Below are 23,655 nucleotides of genomic sequence, written 5' to 3'. Positions count from 1 at the left end.
TTAATTTGGAAACAGGTTAAGTAAGATATATTTCAAGCTATTACAATGTTCTTGGCAAGTCTGGCTCTGAACTTAACTCAAAGGTTAGCTTCAAATGGATGGTTTTCCCTACAGTGATTAGCTTCAGAGAAGGATTAGCATCCTTCAGATGACACACATCTGGTTTGCTAAATGTCAACTACTGTTATACAGTATGTTGAAAATGGGACTATCATTCTGAAGAGATGCACAAAGGCAATCTTTGTTATTTCTTAGAATCTGCAAAGCAAACCTACTGTAGGTCACTATTTGAAAAATAGAAAAAAATATTTACAAAATTCTCATTGTGGTAATGCTTGCCTGTTTATATACTTAAACTAGACCAAATGGTGCATTATATTGTCAAAAATTTTGAATCAGGGTACCTAAAATCCACTAACTTAAAGGATGCATTAAAAAAAAACCCAGATATTTGGTATAACAAAGCAGGAAAGAACAGTTGAAATGTCTATTGAGACAAAGACTAACATAAGAAGTGGCAGTACAAAAGCGGAAATGGAAGTGTAACTGTAAGCACATACCGGTGGAGTAAGAATATCACAAAGCCACCAGTTATATAGAAATAACACCGAAGAAAACCACAGTCCTTCAGAAATGAAAGGAGAAAGCCCCCGCTTTAAAAAAAAAAAGTTGAAAATAAGGTTTTTCACCTGGGGATTATGAGAAGTGAAATCCAAACACATCTGAAAAACACCAGCTTGGGAGAAGTCTGATCCGAACTATGAAATAGGCATCCTCCTAAAATCATATGATTCTGCATTTTACCCTAAAATCCTACAGACGTTCTGCCATGTGGCAGCAGGCTACATTTCAACACACACACACACACACACACACACACACACAATATAAAGTTAAAAATATCCAGGAGTTCTTACACATTGCTTATTAAACATTTCTGGTACTAAAAAATGCAGTGTTGGAAGAGGAGATTTGCCACTTGCATACAGTGCATATTTGGCTGGAAAAAACATGCCATCATTTGTGTGTAGATACTACTAACGTTTCAGACTATACAAACAATAGCTTGCCAATGGTTCAAAGATCAAAAAGAGGCCAACCAAAACATAATACAATAAAGGATGTATACAGGACTCAGGTGCCCCTGAAGAAATCAGAATTTTTTTCACTGTCGTAAATCACAAAAATGCTTATAGAAGGATTACTTCAGGTAAATCATTCTTTTAGTATGTTGCTTTTTCCCCTGCTTGAAAAGTAACAGTGAACACTGAAAGGAAGGAAACGAACAAGAGCCCCACCCTCACCTAAAATAACAACACGAAAAGCTACAAATAAAATGTTTCTGATGAAGTTGACTCCCACTCTCATAACTGAAGTAGAAAAACTCCCCCACCCTTTTTTTAAAAAAGAGAAACTATCTCCTGGATAGTATGTGTGTGTGTGTGTGGGGGGGGAATCCCTCCAAAACTATCCCTCCAAATCAACATTGCCACAACAATTCTCCTCTAATGACATACCACATTTTAATATCAAGTATCTTTTAGGATATACATCCAAAATACTGCTATAATGATTTTGACAGCAATCTACCCAGTGTATTAAAGGAAAGAATTTGCTTAACCATGTCAGCAATTATACCTCTGGTTAAAAAAGCCTAGTTCCCCTTTGGACTTTCTGAATGTTTGCATATCTTTGTTGCTGAATGTTACCAGAGGTTATGTAAATCCCAGTGGTATATAAAAGGAATCTACTGAGCCACTGACATCAAAGTTGGGGGTTTGTTTCATTCATTTCCTAACATCATTTTCAACTCCTAAGGTGTCAAGTGTGAAAAATAAACTAGCTCCTTAGATTCATTAGCTGGGTGAACCATCTTTAAATGCAAAAATTGCAATCAAATATTTCTTGTTACCACTTTTTTTGCACTGCTATGTAGAAATATTGATCCATTTCTCCAAGGCACTCAGTAAGGTGCATTTTCTAGACCAGGGGGTGTCAAACTGGATTTCATTGAGGGCTGCATCAGGGTTGTGTTTGACCGGGGTGGGGGGGCGTGGCCAGCTAGATGTCACTTGTGTCGGGGTGCCTGTGGGCGCCTGAGCGCTCTGCTAATGAAAGTGGAGCTTGGGAGGGCTGCACGCGACCCTCCCGAGCTCCGTTTTCATTGGCAGAGGCACCACGGGCTGGTCCTTCACTATTTCCAGGGCAGCCTCAAGTGGGCCAGTTCTAAGCACCCCGCAGGTCAGATCCAGCCCATGGGACTTGACATCCCTGTTCTAGACGAACTGTTCATTCTAGTTGTTATCACATTTGTTGGGTTTAAATTGGAAATCTGACTTACAGTGATGCTTAAAAGTTTGCAAACTCTTTTGAATTTTCAGGATTTCTGCGTAAATATGACCCAAAATGTGATCTGTTCTCTACACATCCCAAAACTAAAGAGAATCCAATTAAACAAATGAGTCAAAAATTATACTTGTTCATTTATTTAAAGAGGTAAAAGATCCAAAGCTAGCCCATATTTATGCAGAGAGATTGAATGTTCAAATTTTAGCCACCATGCCAAACAGTGAATCTCTTCTTCATCTCTAAAGGCATTAATGACTATGGAAGGCATCAGAAATCTGGGTGGGGTATGACACACATTCAGAATCTGTGATGAAAATTTCATTGAAGTGTTGATTTTTTTTGTAGGACAACCTCAAATTAGCCCTGACTGTTAATGAAGAACTTATACAACTTTTTAACTCAACAGTCTGAACTGGGGGAGTGTCACTAAACTAAAATAATTCTCATAACTCGATGACTACCTATATTAGAAAAGCAATATCATTAAAGGATTTTTATGTCATATCTATGAATTATTTTAGTTTATTTTAGTATTTATATTTCTGAGGCTATTTAAACACACTTATAAATCTGATTCAGAGGAGCAAGGACATGGCATTGAAGAGGATACATGTCAATCACTGGTAAAACATGGGCTTAGCTATTGACACCCTTTGGTAGAATCCCATATTTTCAAGAGTCTTTTGTTATAAGCTATAAATTGATTGAGTTCTAGCATTTCTTGTGATATCTGTTTCCTGATCTGGTCTACTTTGAAAAGTTAACACCTCAGATACAACCAAATTCATCTGGGATTCAAATTGGAGTTCAATGGCTCAACCGTTAAAGATGCTAAGTTTGTCACCTGGAAAGCTGACAGCCTGGGTTCAAGACCCGAATGCTGCACGACAGGTGAGCTCCTATTAATTGCCTCAGCCCCTGCCCACCTAATAGTTTGAAAGCATACAAATATGAATGGATAAATAGATGCCACTTTTGTGGGAAGGTAACCGTGTTATGTGCATCTCCAAATATAGTCATGCTGGCCACAACTACAGAAATGTTTTCGGACAACGCTGGCTCCCTCAGCTAAGCAGCACTGCCCCTAAGATCCAGACTAGACAGGGGAAACCTTTACCTGAGATTCAAAACAGGATCCAGAATTCTGCTGAAAAATGTACCCACAGCAGCTGTGTGCAATTATGCATCTTTTCAGATCTCCCTGGTCAACTTAGAAGCTGGGAATAGAAAAGGGTAGGAGGGACAGGATGAGAGGACAACAATGGTGGGTGCAGAAAGCAGACACCTTTCTTCTCCACTTTCAATCTCTCTCGCCTTCAAGCAAATACCTGAATAGAAACTTGTTAAAATATCTGCAGATCATATAACAAAACCAAACAGCACAATTCTCCAGCTCCTTAGGGGCAGTTTTTCATAATACCCAGTGGTGAATCAGATACACCAGAAGATCTAGAAAAAAGTGGGGGAAAGAAGTAACGGGTCAAAATTGTAAGTTTCTATCAGGCCACCAAATCAGAAATCTTATTTCTTTTTACCAAGGAAAGACCAGTTGTTATTTCCGGTGTCTTAAGACAGTGAGTCCTCTCAGCAGTTAGTAATTCCTTTGGGAAATTGCCAGAAAGAACAGTTTCAAGTAATTCTGAAAAACCAGGAAAAGGGAGGAAATGATAGATGTTAGAAATCTTTAAAAGGAAGATCCAGAAGAAAATTCTGCATCCTGCCAAAAAAGGATGCTGTAACCTATCTGACAGAGAAGCCTCAGCAACAAGCACTGTACAAGTAATTATTCAAGACACCATTGTTATATCACATCATATCCTCCTATAATAAGCACTTACACTTTACCATTATCTCAAATGCAGATTCCTGTCCTTTACAAGCACTTATAGCTAGCAGACAAACAATATTTGGAAAAGAGAAGTTATGGTTTTAACTGATTATTTCCTCCCCCCTATCCCTGCCCAAATATTTTTTCTTTCTTTCTTTACATATTCTCTTAAAGAGCTTAGAGTTCCAGAACAGTAGAAATGCTAACTATACAACAATTAAATTAAGACAGGCAGATAGATATTAAAAACAAAATATACTGTGAATTGTCAAAAAATACTTTAATTAATGTTTTCCTCGACAACTCAGCCTTAAATCCTCATTTCCTGCTCATAAGAACTGACTCATACATAGCCTTAGTTACATCTTTCTTATAGAGTATGCTTTTCTTTATAGAACAAAGAATGAACTAATATTCCATAATGCCCAAATGTTTGAATACATGCATGAAATTTACACAGGTGTTTCTGTAAGGTTAATCCTTGGAAGATATTTCCCATAATCATCCAACATAATCAAACTTACAATAGAAATTTATTAATTAATGTATATTCTGCAAAGTGACAATACATGCTTAGGCTTTAAGATTGTCTTCATGGCTTCTTTTGCAATTGTCTAGATTTTGAAATAATCCTTAGCACACAAGGACTAAGTTTGCATGGGTAAACTAAGCTGAAATAAATTTGTGGTTCAGCATGTTGTGGAAAGACAGCAATTTGTTGCCATGTTGTATGAAGTAGGGCCTTAACATAAAGCCATAATACACAAAGCCATAATATCAGTTATTTATCCAGGCATGGATAAACAGAGCAATTCAGTTTTGTTAGCGTTAGCATATTATACAAACTAATCTGTTAAATTGAACTGAAATTCTGATTAATTTTTCCTATCTACACAGATAGAAGTAGGAATGCTTTAACCTGACACCTGTACAGATAGCTATTTATAGCCATATTGCTAAATAATGGTTTATCATTACACATATAAACATGCTATTACCCCACCCAGCTGATCTTAGTCAGGAAAAGGGGAAAACTGGAAAGAGATTTCCGAACAAAAGTTGTTTCCTATTCCACATCTTAGCAGTTTTGCACCCAGACCTAGTTATAACAAACAATAGCTAAGGTCTACCTTACAGTACAGGTAGTCCTCGACTTATGGCCGTTTTCACACTTACAACCATTATAGCATCCCCATGGTCATGTCATCAAAATTCAGATGCTTGGCAACAGACTCATATTTATGACGGTTGCAATGTCCCAAGGTCATGTGATCATCTTTTGCAACCTTTTTTCAAACAAAGTCAATGGGGAAGCCCGATTCACTTAACAACCATGTTACTAATTTAACAAGTGTGATGACTCACTTAACAACTGTGGCAAGAAAGATCATAAAATGGGGCAAAACTCACTTAACAAAAGTCTAACTTAGTAACATAAATTTTAAGCCTCAATTATGATAATAAGTTGAGGACTATCTGTATTTAGTCAAAGGCAAAATGTTCAAGATATAAATTTTCATTTTTTATGATTCCACTTAAACCACCTTTGATTATACAGTGATTACAACTGAATATTCAATCCAACATTTTATAGGAAAAAAAGCATATGAATTGTTAGCTAATTCAATTGTACTCCACTAGAGATAGAAGGCACTTACAACAGATTAATCTGAACATATCCGTGATTCAGTTGTTCATCAAATGTGTAAGCAAGGGTTCAACCAAAGGATGCAAACCGTGTAGGCGAAACCAGCTATTAGTTGGCTGTACACAAACAATGATCAAGAAGTAATCTCCACTGAATTCAACAAGCGTAACCTCCAAAGAGCATCAATGTGGTTCAATTCAGTCTTTAAAAAAGACAATGAATAGAAAACAAAAATCCCAAAACAAGCCAGATATAAATCATAACAATGCCATAGTTAGAGGCTACTGCAGAGATTGGCTTATCTTTAAATCCATCTTATTCTCTCCAGAAACACTAGACTAGAGCAATTGTAAGGATATTAAGAACATATTTAAATGCTTGTGGCAAAAACATACATCTTCAAATGACAAGACCGAAAACTATTTATAAATTGAAAACCAGCTACTATGCATTCTTATGCCAGGCTCAACATTTCACAATTAATCCTATACATTTAAAAGCTGAATTGATGCCAGTATGTAAATATATCTAAACATAGTTGGCCTGTCCTCATTTGCAGATGGCTGCCATATTGTTTTCTCTACCTGGGAAATGCAAACATCAGTTACTTCCCTACACAAAGATTTGCACATATTTCTCTTTGATTTATCTGCTGGCATTCTTCAGGACAGATATCTAAAACTGTGCCATTTAAGGAGCACCCCTTTCCTTAATTCAGTTTTTAAATTATGCACTACACTTTCAATAGCAGTTCTAAATTACTGAAATAAAGCAGCCTTTCTATAATACCTACAGCTCTTTCTAATTCACCTTATACCTTATACAATTAATTAATTCCAATATCCAATTTCTTCACCTTACCATTTGTTGTGAAATACTGGGAAGATAAGTCTTTTCTTAATAATTAAATGTAAATAGCTCACTAAATATAATCCAATTACTTTAAGAAAAATCATTACAATATGTGCATGCATTCTTGCCCGAACAGTTTTAGTATTTTAAATTAATCATTGCTGAATACTTATTAAGTCAAACTCTAACATTACAAAATCTACAACTGCCAATTTCTTTTTAAGGTATTTTTACAGATAGATTTAGATTTCATTATTTTCATTTATTTTAGGTTTTTTTCTCAGAAGTATCTTAAACATTTGAATTAAGAATTGAATAGAGCTTCCAAACAATAAGAATAATTATTACAAGAACATATAGGTAGGTTGGAATCAGAAGAGGACACCTTTATAAATTTTACAAAATAGCCAGGTTAAATGGGCTATTAGCAAAGCAATCACTGTGACATAGAAAAGATGGATATACCAGCCTGCATTTATGGGTTCTACCTCCAAACTTCCCTTTTAAGCAACCAGCTAAACAAACAAGGATTTGTAATGATTTGAGAAAAGCATTCATCTCTTAATAGGAATGCTTTTGCTAGCCATGTCAATATTTCTGATAAAAACTCTGTATTTGATTACAATCCCAGTAGTCCTCAGTTTATGACTTGTCATTTAGCAACTGTACAAAATTATGATGGAGCCCCCCCCCAAAAAAAAACTACTTATGGTTTCAAAGTTCCAACATTGCCTTTGCCCATGGTTACATTACTATATTTAGCAAATGAACCATATCTGTAGCCATTTGAACCATATCTGCAGCCATTTACAACACCCTGTTGGTCACATGACTGCAATTTACAATGTTTTGGCCAGAAACTGGCATTTATTTCTGATTACCAACAGAAAATGGCTCATAATGAAAAATGGGTTCCCTTACAACTGCAGCACTCACTTAATTGCCAGGGAGAAGTTTGTAAAATTGATCCAGTCACATGGTGACCCTCCCCCCCTTACAATTATCATGACTTGTGACTCTAATTTCTAGGCTCAGTTACAGTTGGAACTTGAGGACTACCTCTACAATTATCACTCTGAAGCTAGAAAATGGGACAGGTTTACTTCTGCAATTCTGCTATCCTTTGGAGGCACTACACTCATGACAACAGAAGTAAAGATTTTTCTTTCCACCTTCACATTTGGAGTCAGAAGAAAAAGCAAAGGATTATTTTGCTGTCATGTCACTGATGCACTCTAGACTGCAATCGAAGCAAGAAAACCACAGCCTTCTCCCCCAAAGATGGAGAGAAAAAGGTCTGGCACAGTTGGAAGCCAGCCAATTCTTAGAACCACAGCCATAGCTTGAGGCTAGTGAGAGGCTGGCCCTCCTATTACATTCAACAGGAGGCAATGAGACACTTGCTCTGATGAGTAGAACTACAGGTTCCCACAGTTGGAGAATAACCTCTGCCCCACCTCAAAGTACAGTTGTCGACAATTCCTCATTGACTTTTCTCATAAATCAGTAGCATTTTACAGGAAGAGATCAATCAATCCTGAATTTCACAATGTCTAATCATTCAGAAAAAAAGATTTCAAAGATACTTAAGTCTAAACCAAATCTGAAATGTCAATTGAAAGGATAAAATAGAATGATTCCATAAAAGCAAGAGAATCAGCACAGATTTGGCAAATTCTCTTTTAACCCCATTATACATAATTTTATGCATAATGCGGTAATTCAACATCTATAGCAATTTTAACAATGTCCTTTTTCTCACATCTTTTCTAGGGAACTCAAAGATAATCTAGGAGCCACTGCAGAAGAATAAAGATAAACATGTCTAACAAAAAACAGTAACTGATAATTCCATTATATATATATATATGCCTCTTGCAGCTACCATATGGCAAAACTAAGAGCACAAATTGTTAGAACACAAAAAAGAGGAATGATCCATTTTTTTACCCAACTGCTCTTTACACTTACAAAATAATCATTAACTTTTATTCAATGATCCAACAACCTGCTTTTTGCATAGGCCCATCAAAAGTACTGATATAAGAAATTATGTTAAAGTGTATATGGCTGCATTTTCTAGAGATCATGCACATCCTTCTCCAAATTCCCAAAGGTATATGTATATCGGCATACATGTGCATACACAAGCAGCCCCATATCTTGCTCTTAGGCACAGGAATTTTTCTGCCAACTTAATTCCAATTTAGGATTTTGGGGGGATACAACGTAGACTGCAACTATTTCTCCAAATACCTTGAGAATTCCCACTCCAAGTAACTCTCCAAACTACCATCTTAACATCTTCCTAACCAGTGTCTCTAGGATAAGCCAGGGTATAAAACTAATCCATACGCCTAAGTAATATGCATTCCTTTCCTTATCAAAGGATGCTCATTTCCATGCAAAGCATCAATAGAAGCAATTTCCTGTCATGTCGTTCCACTAAACCTTTATCAAGACTCCAGAACATCAGAGTTTTTCCTGGGTATACACTGGATGGATTCCAATATCAATGGAAGATAATTCCAACATCACTGAAGCCAATGGCTCCATTTTGGCCTTCTGTCATTTTAAAGTGCTTTAAGAGGCTGTTCAACTATAATGCTAATAGTGTTTTGTTTTTTAAAGGCAAGAGTTGGGGTGGAAATGAAACCAGAAGGCAAACATCTCCATTTATCTTTCATAATATGGATCAAAATAGAATTTCCAATATGATTCTAGCCCATTTTAAAAATTGGGAGGATTAAGGGTGGGGATGTGGAAGCAGCTTTACCTCTCACCCCTATCCAAAATATTAAGCTATAATGTGGGGCCTTGGTTTACCATGAAGCATAAATCCAGCCAATGTGATTTGTAAACCACTGTTAATGGCTTTCAGACCATTATGTCTTGTTCAAAAGTACTGTACTCAACAAATTATTAAAATAAACTATATTATGATCTGAAAGATTGATTACCTTTTCCCACTTATGGTCAGCATGGGTGTTTTCCTATTTTATAGGGAAACAGCCCTCCTTTCTCTTTATTACTTATTACACCAATTTCCTTTTCTCAATGGAAAATTACTCTATGATTAGTATTTTCTACTTTAGATAGAACATTCTTAAATCCCATAGGTTCCTTAATCAACTAGTACATGATTAGGTCATCGTATCTGTTTATAGAGACTCCACCTTCTTGCTTCATTTCATTTAGTCTTTCCTGCATCAGCATTTTCCTTGTCTATGAATCACAGCAAGAAGTGTGTTCCAAGACCCTATTAAAGCCACAGAATTGCTTTCCTGTTCCTCTATTACTTTGTTCAGTTTCATTGAGTACATCACTCCAGTGCCTTTCTTTTTACCAAGATAAATGCCAGAATGCCCTGATTTTCTTCTGGCTTCAATGTTCCCAGGTCCTTTCCTACCATCTTACCCACAAAAATAAGCAACATCACATTTTAAAAAAAGCTTTCCCTATTCCTTGTAACAGATTGTGCACTTAAAAGTATCCCTATGAATTATCTTCACTAAAATAATAACAACATAAAGAATGTTATTATGAAAAGTACAATGCATACATTCAGACATTTTCAAAGAATAGCAATTTAGCTTAGAAACACACTATTGTTTTATACTATTTACCAAAACAATATTAAAAGAACCCCAACTTATGACATATATATAAAGACATTCCATATACAATTGACACCACATAACAAACAGAAATGAAAGGCTTTACAAATTTATACTGGGAGTTTTTTGCTTAGTATGTGCAAATTACAATCCTAAATATAATTACAACAGGATACATTCCTTAGATAAATTGTTTATGTTAACAATGCTAATGTCCCATCATTTCCCAAAGAGTTCTGAACACAAGAGTTTCCTTCCCTCGTGGTATCTACATATCTTCCTTGGGATGAAGGCTAATAGCACAGGCCCAAATTTACATGTATTGTAGACTAACAGTGCCCTCTTATAGTTTGACTGGATTGTCCTATGAAGAAGCCTACACTAACTCTTAAATATGGAACTTCCTGGTTTTATACCACTAGCTTCACTTCCTTATCAAGAGTGAAAGAATGTGAGAGCATAGACCTTGGGAACTGGGCAGAATACAAATTTAATAAATAAACCAGAGAAATTTACAAAAAAAACTTATTGCAGGGTAAATTGATCAGTACAAATAGTCCTTTGCTTACTACCACAATTTAGTCCAAAATTTCTGTTGTTAAGTGAGATACTTGTTAAGTGAGCTTTGCCCCATTTTACGACCTTCTTTGCCACAGTTAAGTGAATCTCTGAAGCTGATGAGTTAGTAACCCGGTGAAGTGAATCTGGCTTCCCCACTGGCTTTGCTTGTCAGAAGATCACAAAAGGTGATCCCATGACCTTGGAACACAGCAATGCTCATATATGAACCAGTTGCCAAGCACCTGAATTTTGATCAGATGACCATGGGAATACCACAAAGATCATAACTATGAAAAAAAATGGTCATAAGTCATATCTTTTTCAATGCTATTGTAATTTTGAACAGTCACTAAGCGAACTGTTGAAAGTCGAGGACTACCTGTATTCCCAATAACCACACAATCTGATTATCTAAAAGCAATTTTAGACCCACACAATATTTTCCTCTTTTGAAAAGCCACCCCACTTGCCTTTAGTAAGATTCTTTCGAACAGTAAAAACTATACATCTGTCACTGTGATTCTTTACCCAATATCTGTATAAACAGCCAACTGATTGCAAACAGAGTAGGACCAGTATAGATATGGACCAAAGCAGAAAACTATACAACACTATTCCTGAATAGGTTAGGCCAGAATTCACGTGTAGTTCTCAGATTTCCCATCTAACATGGACATGGAAAATAGATTATGAATTGTCTTTGTATGGTGCAAGCAGAACAGCAGTTTTGGGTCCCATGAAGGCTAACAAATATGTTACAGGATTAAACTTGCAGAATTCATAACCCCTCAAAAGGGAGGCGGCATGAGCCTTCACCTTTAATCCAACCTGAACACCCTTCTCACTTTAGGTTGTAATTTTAAACCTTTCTCACTTTAAATTGTAATTTTAAAAAGGAACAAAACACGTCTGAGTAAGACATGTTTAAAACATTTTAAAAAGTTCTCTCCCCGCCCTCCCTTATGAAAATAACTCGGGAAGGAAGAAGAGGGACAAATAATCAGGAGAAAGCTCTAGAGGAGGGGTCTCCAACCTTGGCAACTTTAAGCGTGGCGGACTTCAACTCCCAGAATTCCCCAGCCAGCAAAGTAAGGAAGGGCTCCTGATTTTGGTTCTCGCTTTGAGCACGAATTCTCGGGCACGGGGCTCCGAAATCCTTACCGCGAGCCCCATTCACTTACTTCAGCCATCACTGTGCACTTGGGAGGATGTCGGGGAGCCAGCAGGAAGCAGAAGCCGCGGGACGCGAAGTTTGTATTGTCCCACTCCAGTACCAGGCGCCATTCGTAGGACAAGCCCCGCCCCTCACCTGTCTGGGACACCACCCGCATAGGCCCCGCCCCTCGCCTCCTTGGCCCTCGCCTCCTCTACGTCACCCCCAATGGCGTCACTCCCACTACGATATAGAGTACCTTTCCAGTTTACCTTTCCCCCCTCAGCTCTTTAAGGCGACCCCTGGTCTTTTTCTTCCCCACATTCCCCCTCCCCCGCTGTCACGGGGCGAGGCTTACCCGTCTACGGCCGCCTTCTCCGACACGCTTCCACTCCAGCTCTTCACCACCGAAGCAAACCGTCCCAACTGTCCGCCATTCCACAGCTTTACCCTCAGCTTCCCCTCACCGATCGTAGTTCACGCCTCTACTCCGCCGGTCCGTTTTCTCATTGGCTCTCGGGCGTCTTCCCGCTCTCGCTGGATTGGCCGAGCTCCTCTGCCTGTCAAACATTACCCGACGCAATTTGCGTAGCCAAGCCGACTTCCTTTTTCCCCCCTTTCAACGACCACACCCTACGGTCTTTTTTTTTAGAAAAAGAAAAAACGTAAACAATATGGGCTGTACCATATTCTGAGACTAGGAGGGGGGATTCATGTGGGAGAGAACAGTTTCGGACAAGGGGTGACAGTAGACTTCGAAAAGAAGGGATCGTCGCACGTTGTCACTAAAGGAGAAAAAGAAGGCATTACTTCCGTTCTGTGTTCTCCGAAATCTATTACATTCTCAAAGTCCCGTTTTAGTTTGCACTCTCTTTATTCGGCTCCGCTAGGCCGGTCTGCTCTATGATCCTGAGGTTGGATGGGGGGGGAAGTTGAGTCCCCTGGCGTTGGGAGGTATTATTGCAGCAGAGGAAAGTTTGGGGAGTTCCAGATTGAAAAAACGGAGAGGAAAAACGAAGCGACGGGCGGCGTCGAGAGGGTTGGGGCGGGGGGAGGGGAGTTGCCAGGCCTTTTCATACGTTACGCAGTAGCATGTTCACTGGGGGCTGTTCCAAGGCTTCCCCCCCCCCCCTCCAACTTCCTTTTCATCGTACCATTTCAGAGACGGCTCGTTGCAGGGAAGCAGCCAGCCACAATGTAGCGCCCTCCCCTTGTACGAACTACGATTCCCAGAATTCCCAGTGTGCCGAGCGAACACGCGGGGTGTCGGCTTGGAATTCGGGGAGTTGTAGTCTTAAGTCGGATTCAGGCGGTTCCGCAGGTTGGGAGGTCTTAAACATTAAGAAAGAATTGCAAACTTTGTTCCTTTTTTTTAACCCCATCTTTCTGCGTGTATTTATGAAGGCTAATCTATTCTCTCAGTTTGGTTAGTGGGGGAAAATCCCTAATCAAATGGACTGGCTTAAGCTATACAAACACATACACACTCACTCACTCACTCACTCACACACACCCCACAGCTGCTAGGTGGGTGGCAGGCTTGGTTAATCAAAATCCTGTTTAGGCAAAGCAAACCCCACAGACTTGTCAGGGGCGATATCAACATCCTGGGAGGGAACATAAAAAGTATTTAGAGTATCCCTCGGCCATTTCTGGCTCTTGCAGGGCTGGGAGGATTTGGATTCTTGAGAGCCAAATCTTTTCCTGCCCTACCAGCCTCCTGCCCCACTCCCTTCTCAGGTATTCCTATCCTTTATTAGAAGGAACTTGGAAGCAACACATGGAATCACATCCAACGTTCCCCCCCACCCCGTTCTGAGAATCAAAGCCTGTGATCTAGATAGAATGAGAAACTGGATGTGCTACTACTGTAGCTTGTTTGGATTTGAAACCTAGCCAGAGTCCGCCTGGTGAATGTTTGGAGGGGGGAAATGGAAATGGATGGAAATATTGTAACAGCAAATTATGCAGCTGGACAAATTTATTTATTGTTACATTTAGTTGATACCTGTCTCATCAAAAGAAAAGAGTGCATACAAAAGTAAAATAATAGAATAAATAATGAAAAAGAACAACTGGAACACGATAAAATGGGTGTTTCAGAGCACCCAGGGACATCAAGAGCCTTCTGCAGGCTGAGAAAATAGCATATACAGATAGTCTCAACTTTTGACCACAATTGGGTCTGAAATTTCGGTCAGAAGTCAACAGTTGTAAGTTTGAGACAGAATCGATTTTACAGCTTTTGTTAAACAAATGGATTCGTAACTGGCAGACCAACCGCACTCAACGTGTAGTCCTCAATGGAACTGCATCTTCACGGAGGGAAGTATGCATTGGAGTACTCCAAGGCTCTGTTTTGGGCCCAGTACTCTTCAACATCATCATCAATGATTTGGATGAGGGAATAAATGGGGAACTCATCAAATTTGCAGATGACATCAAACTGGCAGGAATAGCCAACACTCCAGAAGGTAGTCTATATACAAAATTTTGATTCCGTGACTGTGGAGATGTTGTGACAGTTGTAGGTACAAAGACTAGTTGCAACTCCCTTTTTTCAGTGCTGTTGTAATGTCAGTAAGTAAATGGTTGTAAGTCAAGGACTACCTGTAAGTGTGTGTGTGTGGGGGGGTGTCCTCCTAATATGCCCACAACAATCCTGTGAGGAAGGCTGGACTGAGAGAAAGAAGAATCTGCCCAGTTAGCCAGGTGATTGGCTTTTGGGTCTCCCTGGTCCTCATCTAACCTATCATTCCAGGTAGTCCTCTATTTACAACCATTTGTATTGTTGGAAGAAATGTCCTTCTGGGTTCAGTTCCAAATGTAGGAAAAGACACCAGATTCCTGGAAGTTGCTCGGAAAGAAGGTTTATTGACGGTGGACAAGACCACGTGGTTTGAGATCCTGGGGGGAAAAGGGGATCACATGCCTTGAAGAAAAAAAAGGGAAGAGATGCTGAGAGTGCCTGGGTTTTATGCCCTCCCTTGGGCCCCACCTTAGAGTTTCCTGTTCCTGCACAAGAAATATATTGCCAGGCGTGCCTCATTCAACATCCAAGAAAGAAAAAAAACCCAACTCCATTTAATTAGAGAAAAGGTACTTTTGAAATGAAAACAGTGAAAGTGAAGCAAAATCTGGAGCAAAAAAGAGCGGACTTGTACATATCAAACGTTTACCCAAATCCCTCCCCCCCCAGTTACGCCGACCCAATGTCCAATCTCCAACTGCCAAAGGTGTCATGTGGGGCGTATCTTCAGGTGGCCTCATTCAGCTGGTATGCAGAGACAATTGGCCTTGACCAAACCCAAACATGAGCCATCAGCATGCACAGAAGATGGCGAGAACAAAACTCCCTTTTTCGAGATGTCTCCACCAGCACCAGTTCCCCCTCCCAAATACCATGAGCCCCCTCCCTCCCCGTTACTATGGCAGCCGACAGCAAGCATGCAAGATAGAGGGTGACATATATTCTGATGGGTGGCCAGACTGCCAGGGGGCAGGGGTCTTAGCTAACTTTGTAGCCCGTTTCCCAGCTTGGTTGAGCCTTGCTGGGTGATGATGTAATCTTCCCAGGTGCCATGTGGTGAGATGGGTAGAGGGCTAATCCTAACATGTCCTGAGGGCCACGTCTTAATCCCATCACCCTGGAGCTGAAGGGGGTAGATCTTTGTGATGTAGAATAGACTGGCTCAGGCCTTAATGGCCCATTGACAATGGGGGGGGGGGCTGACTTTCTGCCTCCCTTTTAGGGGAAATATTCTGCCCTTTTAATATTCCCTAAAATATCTTATTTTCCTAGGGGAGGGGAGGGTGCTAACTTCCTACAGTATGGTGAGCAATGGCACTGAAAAATGCACTGACTTATGACCATTTTTCACACAACCTTTGCAGCATCCCCATGGTTATGTGATCAAAATTCAGATGCTAGGCAACTGGTCCATATTTATGACGGCTGCAGTGTCCGAGGATAACGTTGATTACCCTTTGCGACCTTTTGATGCGCAAAGTCAACAGGGAAGCCATAAAATGGGGCAAAACTCACTTAACAACTGTCCCCGGCAACAGAAAATTTGGGCTCAGTTGTGGTCGTAAGCCAAAGACCACCTGTATTATTGTACCCTGCAGCATTGCCATGCCATGACTTTTGACTTGAAGGTTGAATTCTTTAGGCAGTATTTGTCACACCAACTTCTCCGTTCTCTTCCAAAGTGGGACGCATGTGGAGATGAAGAGCTGGAATCCAGGTGTTTGCAAGAGACAAACCGCAGGTGTAGATGCTTGAATCAACTTCAGCAGAGATTAAAAACCCACGTGATATACTCTGCACCATGGCAAGCCCCCCCCCCACAAATTCACCCCTTACACCCACTCGTGTTTCAGGAACATTGTTTTTGTATTTGACACGATTGTTACTATCCAATGCTCAGAACATCCATTCAAAGACTTTTTAATTGCACATGTCTAGCAGTGTCGGGCATGAGATTAGCAAAGCTCCATTTCCCCTTTCCTTGAATTTGTTCATCTTTCCCTCCTCAGGTTTGCAATCACCTGAAATAGATTTTTTAAAAAGCCTTTCGGGAAGGTTGGGTTTCTGATGAGAGCAGCCAATTAATTGGAGAACTGGATACAGGAAATGAAATGAAGAATTATCTTTTTTTCCAAAGATTTTTTTTTATTCTCTTACATACCATTTTAAGTATACATTCACATAATTGTTGTTCTTCTTTACATTTGTCATTCTTATACATTTATCATTCCATTTAATAGGTTATAAAGTACAGTTTGGGTTACTTTATTTGCCGTCCCTTCCTCCTTTTGTAATACCTCATTGTTTTCCCTTTCTTTTCTTCCTCCCTCCCTTCTCTACTTCCTTCCTTCCTCCTCTCCTTCTCCTTTCTTCTTCCCTTACCTTTCCTCCTCTCTCCTTCTTTGAAATGAAGAATTATCTGAAAGGAGCCTCAAATGAAGTTAAAGGGGAAGAATGCTGCCCCCATGTCTCGCTTTTCCAACATTACCCCTTATTTCACACTTCGTAAAATACCCTCTCTATAAATTCTGGATAGGGGTAAAATAGAAGTGAATAGAATTCTTTATTGGCCAAGTGTGATTGGACACACAAGGAATTTGCCTTTGGTGCATATGCTCTCAGTGTACATAAGGAGAATAAAACACTTAGTGATAGTCATAGGTTACTAATAAGCTATCAAATCATACTAGGAAACAAAAACAATTTAAATTGAAAGATACAAGCAAGAGGAAGAGAGAGAGAGAGAGAAAGAGACAGACAGACAGACAGACAGACAGACAAACAGGAAGTTCATTTTCCGGCGCGCATGCCCCCTGGGCAGCTCCTCCTTCAGGTCACGGCCCAAATGCGCATGGACGTGTGAAGTGCTCCCTTTTCAGCGCTTGGTGCCCAAAAGTTCACCATACTGCTCTGGACAGAAGCTTTGCCAGATGCTAAGCTCTATGCAATGGGAGAACAGGTTGTCAAGGTCCCTTTTCCATTTCTGGAGAATCTTAAAAAGGGGCTGGATAGCCGCCTCTTGTGGATGGTTTGGTTTTCCTGTATATTGGAGAGCAGAGCTGTGAAACACCTGGCCCACGAGCCAGATGCTGTACAGGAACAAGAAACTCTAAGGTGGGGCCCAAGGGAGGGCATAAAACCCAGGCACTCTCAGCATCTCTTCCCTTTTTTTTCTTCAAGGCATGTGATCCCCTTTTCCCCCCAGGATCTCAAACCACGTGGTCTTGTCCACCATCAATAAACCTTCTTTCCGAGCAACTTCCAGGAATCCAGTGTCTTTTCCTACATTTGGAACTGAACCCAGAAGGACATTTCTTCCAACAATACAAATGGTTGTAAATCGAAGATTACCTGGAATGATAGGTTAGATGAGGACCAGGGAGACCCAAAAGCCAATCACCTGGCTAACTGGGCAGATTCTTCTTTCTCTCAGTCCAGCCTTCCTCACAGGATTGTTGTGGGCATATTAGGAGGACACCCACACACCCACACACACTTACAGGCAGTCCTTGACTTACAACTATTTACTTACTGACATTACAACAGCATTGAAAAAATGGAGTTGCAACTAGTCTTTGTACCTACAACTGTCACAACATCTCCACAGTCATGGAATCAAAATTTTGAGCGCTTGGCAGCAAAAAAACACCCATTGGAGAAAATGGAATTTGCTTAACCACTGCATGGTTCACTTAAACACAGTGATTTACAATAATACAATACAATAGTAGAGTTGGAAGGGACCTTGGGGGTCTTCTAGTCCAACGCCATGCCTGGGCAGGAAACCTATACCATTCCAGACAAATGGTTATCCAATCTCTTCTTAAAGACTTCCAGTGTTGGGGCATTCACAACTTCTGGAGGCAACTTCTGTTCCACTGATTAATTGTTCTGACTGTCAGGAAGTTTCTCCTCAGTTCTAAGTTGCTTCTCTCCTTGATTAGTTTCTACCCATTGCTTCTTGTTCTACCCTCAGGTGCATGCATCATGCACTGCCCACGCCCATTTTAGCAAAGGGGGGGAAAGTCCCGATATGTCACGTGACGATGTGAGTTTGACGTCCCTGGTGTAGAGGGCTGGAAAAGATCATCTTAATGGTGCCTTCCGATCTATAATTCTATGACACCAAAATCCCTTCAAGAATTTAAGGTAGCATATAAAGAATTCCTTCTGGTTCTATAGGTAATCCTGGGGACCAGAACTTCCATTATAAGCAAGGTGATATTGAGTTATGCCCAATTTTAAAACTTTTTGCATCAGAGTTAACGGAATCATAGCAGTTGTTAAGAAAAAAATGCAATCATTAAAGAACCCAGTTTCCTTCACTGAGTTTACACATGAAGGTTGCCAAGCACCCAAATTTCTAAAATAAAGTTTTATTCGTTTTCTATTGTACACATTTTGTTAGTGCATAATAAACGTCATGTTGTCTGGGTTATTTTATTTGCTTAGCAGTATAGATTACATTCTTAACCTCCACCCCTTTTTTCCAAACCACCGGTAGAATAAGTTCCACGTTTGATAATATTGTCTTATCTTCTTTCTGTTTAATCTTCAGTGTGAGTCTGTCCATTTCTGCACAATCCAAGCACCCAAATTCCGAACATGTGATTGTGGGAATGCAGTGACAGTGCAAGGACCAATTCTAAATCACTATCGGTGCTACTACTCTAACTTCGAACAGTCGCTAAATAGTTGTAAATCAATGGCTACCCGTATCTCTGCAGCAACAACTCTGTGAAGTAGGTTTAGTTGAGGGACACAGATCCCAAAAGCCACCCATGATAGAATGGAGACTTAAACTTGGATGGGTCTGTACAACTCAACCACAACACAAAAATTGCTACAACAGGTTACCTTTCAGACGCACCTTTATTGTCTCATACAGCTCGATCATTATGCCAAGGTGAGTTCCTATTTTTTGAAAGCATATTATCTGCCTTCTCACCCCATGAGTCAAAGGGCCACCAATTATGACTTATCTTTTGTTTTGACAGACACAGGTGACTTGACATAACAACTGCCCTCTGAGCTTCTGCTAATTCTTAGCCAAGTCACGCATCTAAATAAATTAGCAGGTTTGCAAACTGAAGATTGCAGGGACGGTAACATTTGAGGGCTTGACTTGCAATGTAGCCTCCTGGCCTCCAGGCGGGCTAATTCAGTGTTGGCTTTTGCGGAGCAGGTGTTAAAAGAGTGGAGATGGGGATGGTGGACTCAAAGGAAGGGACCAGTTCAAAGTCACCCAGAGAAATTTTGCAGCTAAAGGAGAACTAGAATTTTAATCTCTCCATTCCCAGTCTAGCATCTTCACCACTTCTCAACTGTGACTCTTGGGTTAGGAGAAATGGATTGCCCTAGAAGCCCGTGGGAAGCAACAGAGTTAGCACTGATATTGTTACCTAGTTTGGTAATGAAATGTCTTCAAGAAAATCACCAAGCTCAGAGAGCAGCAAGGATCCCACAAAACCATAATGTATGTAAGGAAATTTGGGCTTTCTGTCTGAATGATCTCCTTCATGAGATGATCTTTCCTGTTGCTGTTGTTACTTGCAAAGTTATGCCCGCCCGCCCGCCCAACCCATTGCAACCCCATGGACAACTTTCCTCCAGGCCTTCCTGTCCGCTACCATCCTCTCGAGTCCATTTAAGCTCACGCCTACTGCTTCAGTGACTCCATCCAGCCACTTCACTCTCTGTCGTCCCCTTCTTCTTTTGCCCTCCATCGTTCCCAGCATGAGGCTCTTCTCCAGGGAGTCCTTCCTTCTCATTAGGTGGCCAAAGGATTTGAGTTTCCTCTTCAGGATCTGGCTTTCTAAAGAGCAGTCAGGGTTGATCTCCTCTAGGACTGACCGGCTGGATTGCCTTGCAGTCCAAGGGACTCATAGGAGTCTTCTCCAGCACCAGAGTTCAAAGGTGCCTCTGCCCTTTCTGAGTGGAAATTATTCCGAGGCCCCAAATCTCCTGGCCAGTTCTGGTTTTCATAAATGATATATGCACTGCTGGGTGTCTTTCTGAAGCAACTCTCCAGCTCTGGCGCTTCCATCCAGGGGAATCCAAGTTGACCAGTCCCTTGTCCATGTTATGATGAAGTTGTCTTTGAGTGACTGACAGGGATATAGACACGTCAGGTTTTCAGCCACAGTGCAGAAGAAGCTTCCTCTCACCTTCTTCCGGGATGTTTTCCTGATTTCTGGTCCAACCTGCAGTCATTCTCTTCCCCCATCCTGGTGGTGCCTTGCCCCCTCCCCCAATCCTCCCCCCACCCAACCTTGTTTAGCTTTTAAGATCAGCAAAGAAGGGGCAAGGGGATGCTACCTTCCAGGGCCTCTCCAAGTGTCCTCTTGGGCCAACCTTTTGGAAAACCGGCATGCCCTTTCTACTGGTTCTTTACAAAACTTGGGTTCCAGCTGTTCTCCCTTTGCACTTTCTCTGTTCTCTGGTGACGGGGTTGCATACTGCACGCTGCTCTCTCTGCCACACATATACATTACCCACACACCACAGGTGGTATTCAGTCAGTTCTGACCGGTTTGCCCGCCGGTAGTGGAAATTGCAGGTGGGCCTACCCAGCCACCCACCCACCCTGGCTCCAAAACATCCTATGTAGCCTTGTTTTCAAGCCACATGCATGCAGGCTCGCAATCAAAGTGCATGTGCAGAAGCCGAGTGCATGCATGGACGGGGGCGCGCTCACATTTGCAAACCGGTTGGGAAAGTAAGTAAATACCACCCCTGCCACACAACCCTTGGGAGAGGGGCAAAGGGGGTTCCCCGAGGCCATGTAGGAGCACCTGTTTGAATGGTAAACCGAAGCAAGGAAGGGCATCAGCAGAGGTGAACTCACTTGGCCTCTGCGCCCAAATCCCGGAGCTTTCAAAAAGTCCTGGTCCAGCCACGAGGACACTACAGTGACACCACCTCTGCAGAAGAGGCCCCTCTTACACAAGTCTTTGGTGCTCAGCTTTGCAAGGAGAAAGCAGCCGTTTTCGCAGTCTCCTTTTTCCTTCCTTCCTTCCTCCTCCCACCACCACCACCCCTCTCTCTGCCCGCCCACCTCCAGTTTCTTTCAGCCGGCAGTAGCCTGCTGGGTTTTCCATTCTGACAGGGACCCATGCCAAGGCGGATAGAGGGCAGTCCTAGAAACACTGCTGACATGATCCCACTGACATTTGCTAATCAGCTTTAACCTTAGATCTACACACACACAGTGTCTGGCTTGCTGTCTTGTCTCCATGGAGACATAGGCGACCTTTGCTCAACCAGCTCCGGGTACCTCCGAAAGCAGCAGCAACACCGGTTCCCATTTTCCTCCCCGTCAGAGTCAGGTGGGGAGAAAACTCTCGCCCTGCAGGAGCGTGCCCGGAGAGCGTGGAGAGGACGCAAGCCCAGTTGCCTCTCGAGACGCCTGTCCGCCTTCCAGAAAGCCATCGCCTGCCACCGCCTCTGCTGCTTATCTGTGCCCCCCCCCGCGGGGTGGGCAACCAGCAGCACTCAGGCCGCAAGCAGGCCTGGCGTTCCAAAACCTTCTTGCCAACGATCCACTCAAACCACCGGGAGACGCCAAGGATGCGCCGCTCTCAATCGCCAATTGGGGTCTCGTTTCTTCTCGATTGAAGCCAGCCAGGCCCGGCTTGCCTTTGATGGGGTTTGCCATTCTGCACAAGTCATGCAATTTGGCAACACCACAAGGCTGACCGAGGGGGGGGGAGGAGGAGGAGGAGGGCTGCTCACCCAGGGTGCTATTTATTTGTTCTCAGGCCAGCCTTGGCCGCAAGCAAGGGAACAGCTAGAGAGATATCTCATAGCCACAGCAGCTGGAACATAAAAATAACAAGCAAGCTTCCCTACCAGCAGAATGTGCTTTGGGGCTGAAAAATAAACAGCTGTGGGTTTGCTTTTCTTTTCTTTTTTAAGCTTCATATCCTTTTTCTTTGGCTCTTTACTGCAAAGGCAGGGTCCTGTGCTCGTGACTGTTGGTTTGAGACCCCGAGGCACCTTGGCAAGAGGGCTGGGAACGTGTCTCTGTGTGCGCTGCTTTTCATTTTTGCACAATTTCATCTCTGGCTTCGTCCGTCCCGTCCCCCCATTTCCATGGAAGGAGAGCTTCAGAAGGGCCTACACAAAGACACATACATCTCAGCACACATACACCACACACAGACACACAGTCACACCCCTCAGGCTTCTCAGATGGGGAAGGCAATCGAGCCAACTAGCCTGCAGAGACATGGGAAGATATGTCACAGAAAGCAGCCGCTGCCTCTGGTGGCTTTGACAGATGTTTCTTTGTTTGTTTGTTGGGCCTTCAAGGAGGTCTAATTTTCTAGGCAACGTTTTCAGAAGTGGTTTTTGCCCTTCTTTTCTTCTTCTTCTTCTTCTTCTTCTTCTTCTTCTTCTTCTTCTTCTTCTTCTTCTTCTTCTTCTTCTTCCTCCTCCTCCTCCTCCTCCTCCTCCTTTTTCTTCTTCTTCCTCCGCCGCCTCCTCCTCCTCCTCCTCCTTCTTTTTCCTCTTCCTCCACCTTCTTCTTCTCCTTCTTTTTCTTCTTCTTCCTAGGGCTGAACGTGTGTGACTGGCTGAAGGTCACTCAGCTGGCTTTGTGCCTTAGGTGAGAGTAGAACTCCCGGTCTCCTGCTTTCTAGTTCAGTGCCTACAACAGTATCACCACAATTACAGCAAAGTAGCCTCTTGGACTGCAAGGCGATCAAACCGGTCAGTTTACCTAGAGGAGATCAACCCTGACTGCTCTTTAGAAGGCCAGATCCTGAAGAGGAAACTCAAATACTTTGGCCACCTAATGAGAAGGAAGGACTCCCTGGAGAAGAGCCTCATGCTGGGAACGTTGGAGGGCAAAAGAAGAAGGGGATGGCAGAGAACGAGATGGCTAGATGGAGTCACCGAAGCAGTACACCTGAGCTTAAACGGGCTCCAGAGGATGGTAGAGGACAGGAAGGCCTGGAGGAACATTGTCCATGGGGTTGCGATGGGTCAGACATGACTTCGCAACTAACACAACAAAGCTGCTTCAACTGTCCAGCCCAGGGCAGGCTCTCCAATATTGGCAACTTTAAGACTTGTAGACTTCAATTCCCAGAGTTCCTCAGCCAGGACCTATGG

The 23,655-nt window shown here is 41.9% G+C and overlaps 1 protein-coding gene across 2 annotated transcripts in view; it reads right to left on the bottom strand.

Moving 5' to 3' along the window:
• The window catches only part of WASF2 (WASP family member 2), a 39,045-nt gene extending 26,436 nt beyond the window's left edge, over positions 1-12,609 (bottom strand). The window contains exon 1 of one of the 2 annotated variants that reach the window (XM_081961953.1): positions 12,367-12,609. The gene's annotated coding sequence lies outside the window, so the exon portion shown is untranslated. Of the gene's footprint in view, positions 1-12,036; positions 12,174-12,366 lie in introns of those variants that run through there. The other variant, XM_081961954.1, reaches the window with a different exon arrangement.
• Between the last annotated feature and the right edge of the window lie 11,046 nt (positions 12,610-23,655).

This window comes from Natrix helvetica, assembly GCF_964273705.1.
Source record: "Natrix helvetica genome assembly, chromosome: 9".
Lineage (NCBI taxonomy): Eukaryota > Metazoa > Chordata > Lepidosauria > Squamata > Natricidae > Natrix > Natrix helvetica.
The sequence above is the reverse complement of the archived record's forward strand: the minus strand, read 5'-3'. Positions and strand labels throughout refer to the sequence as shown.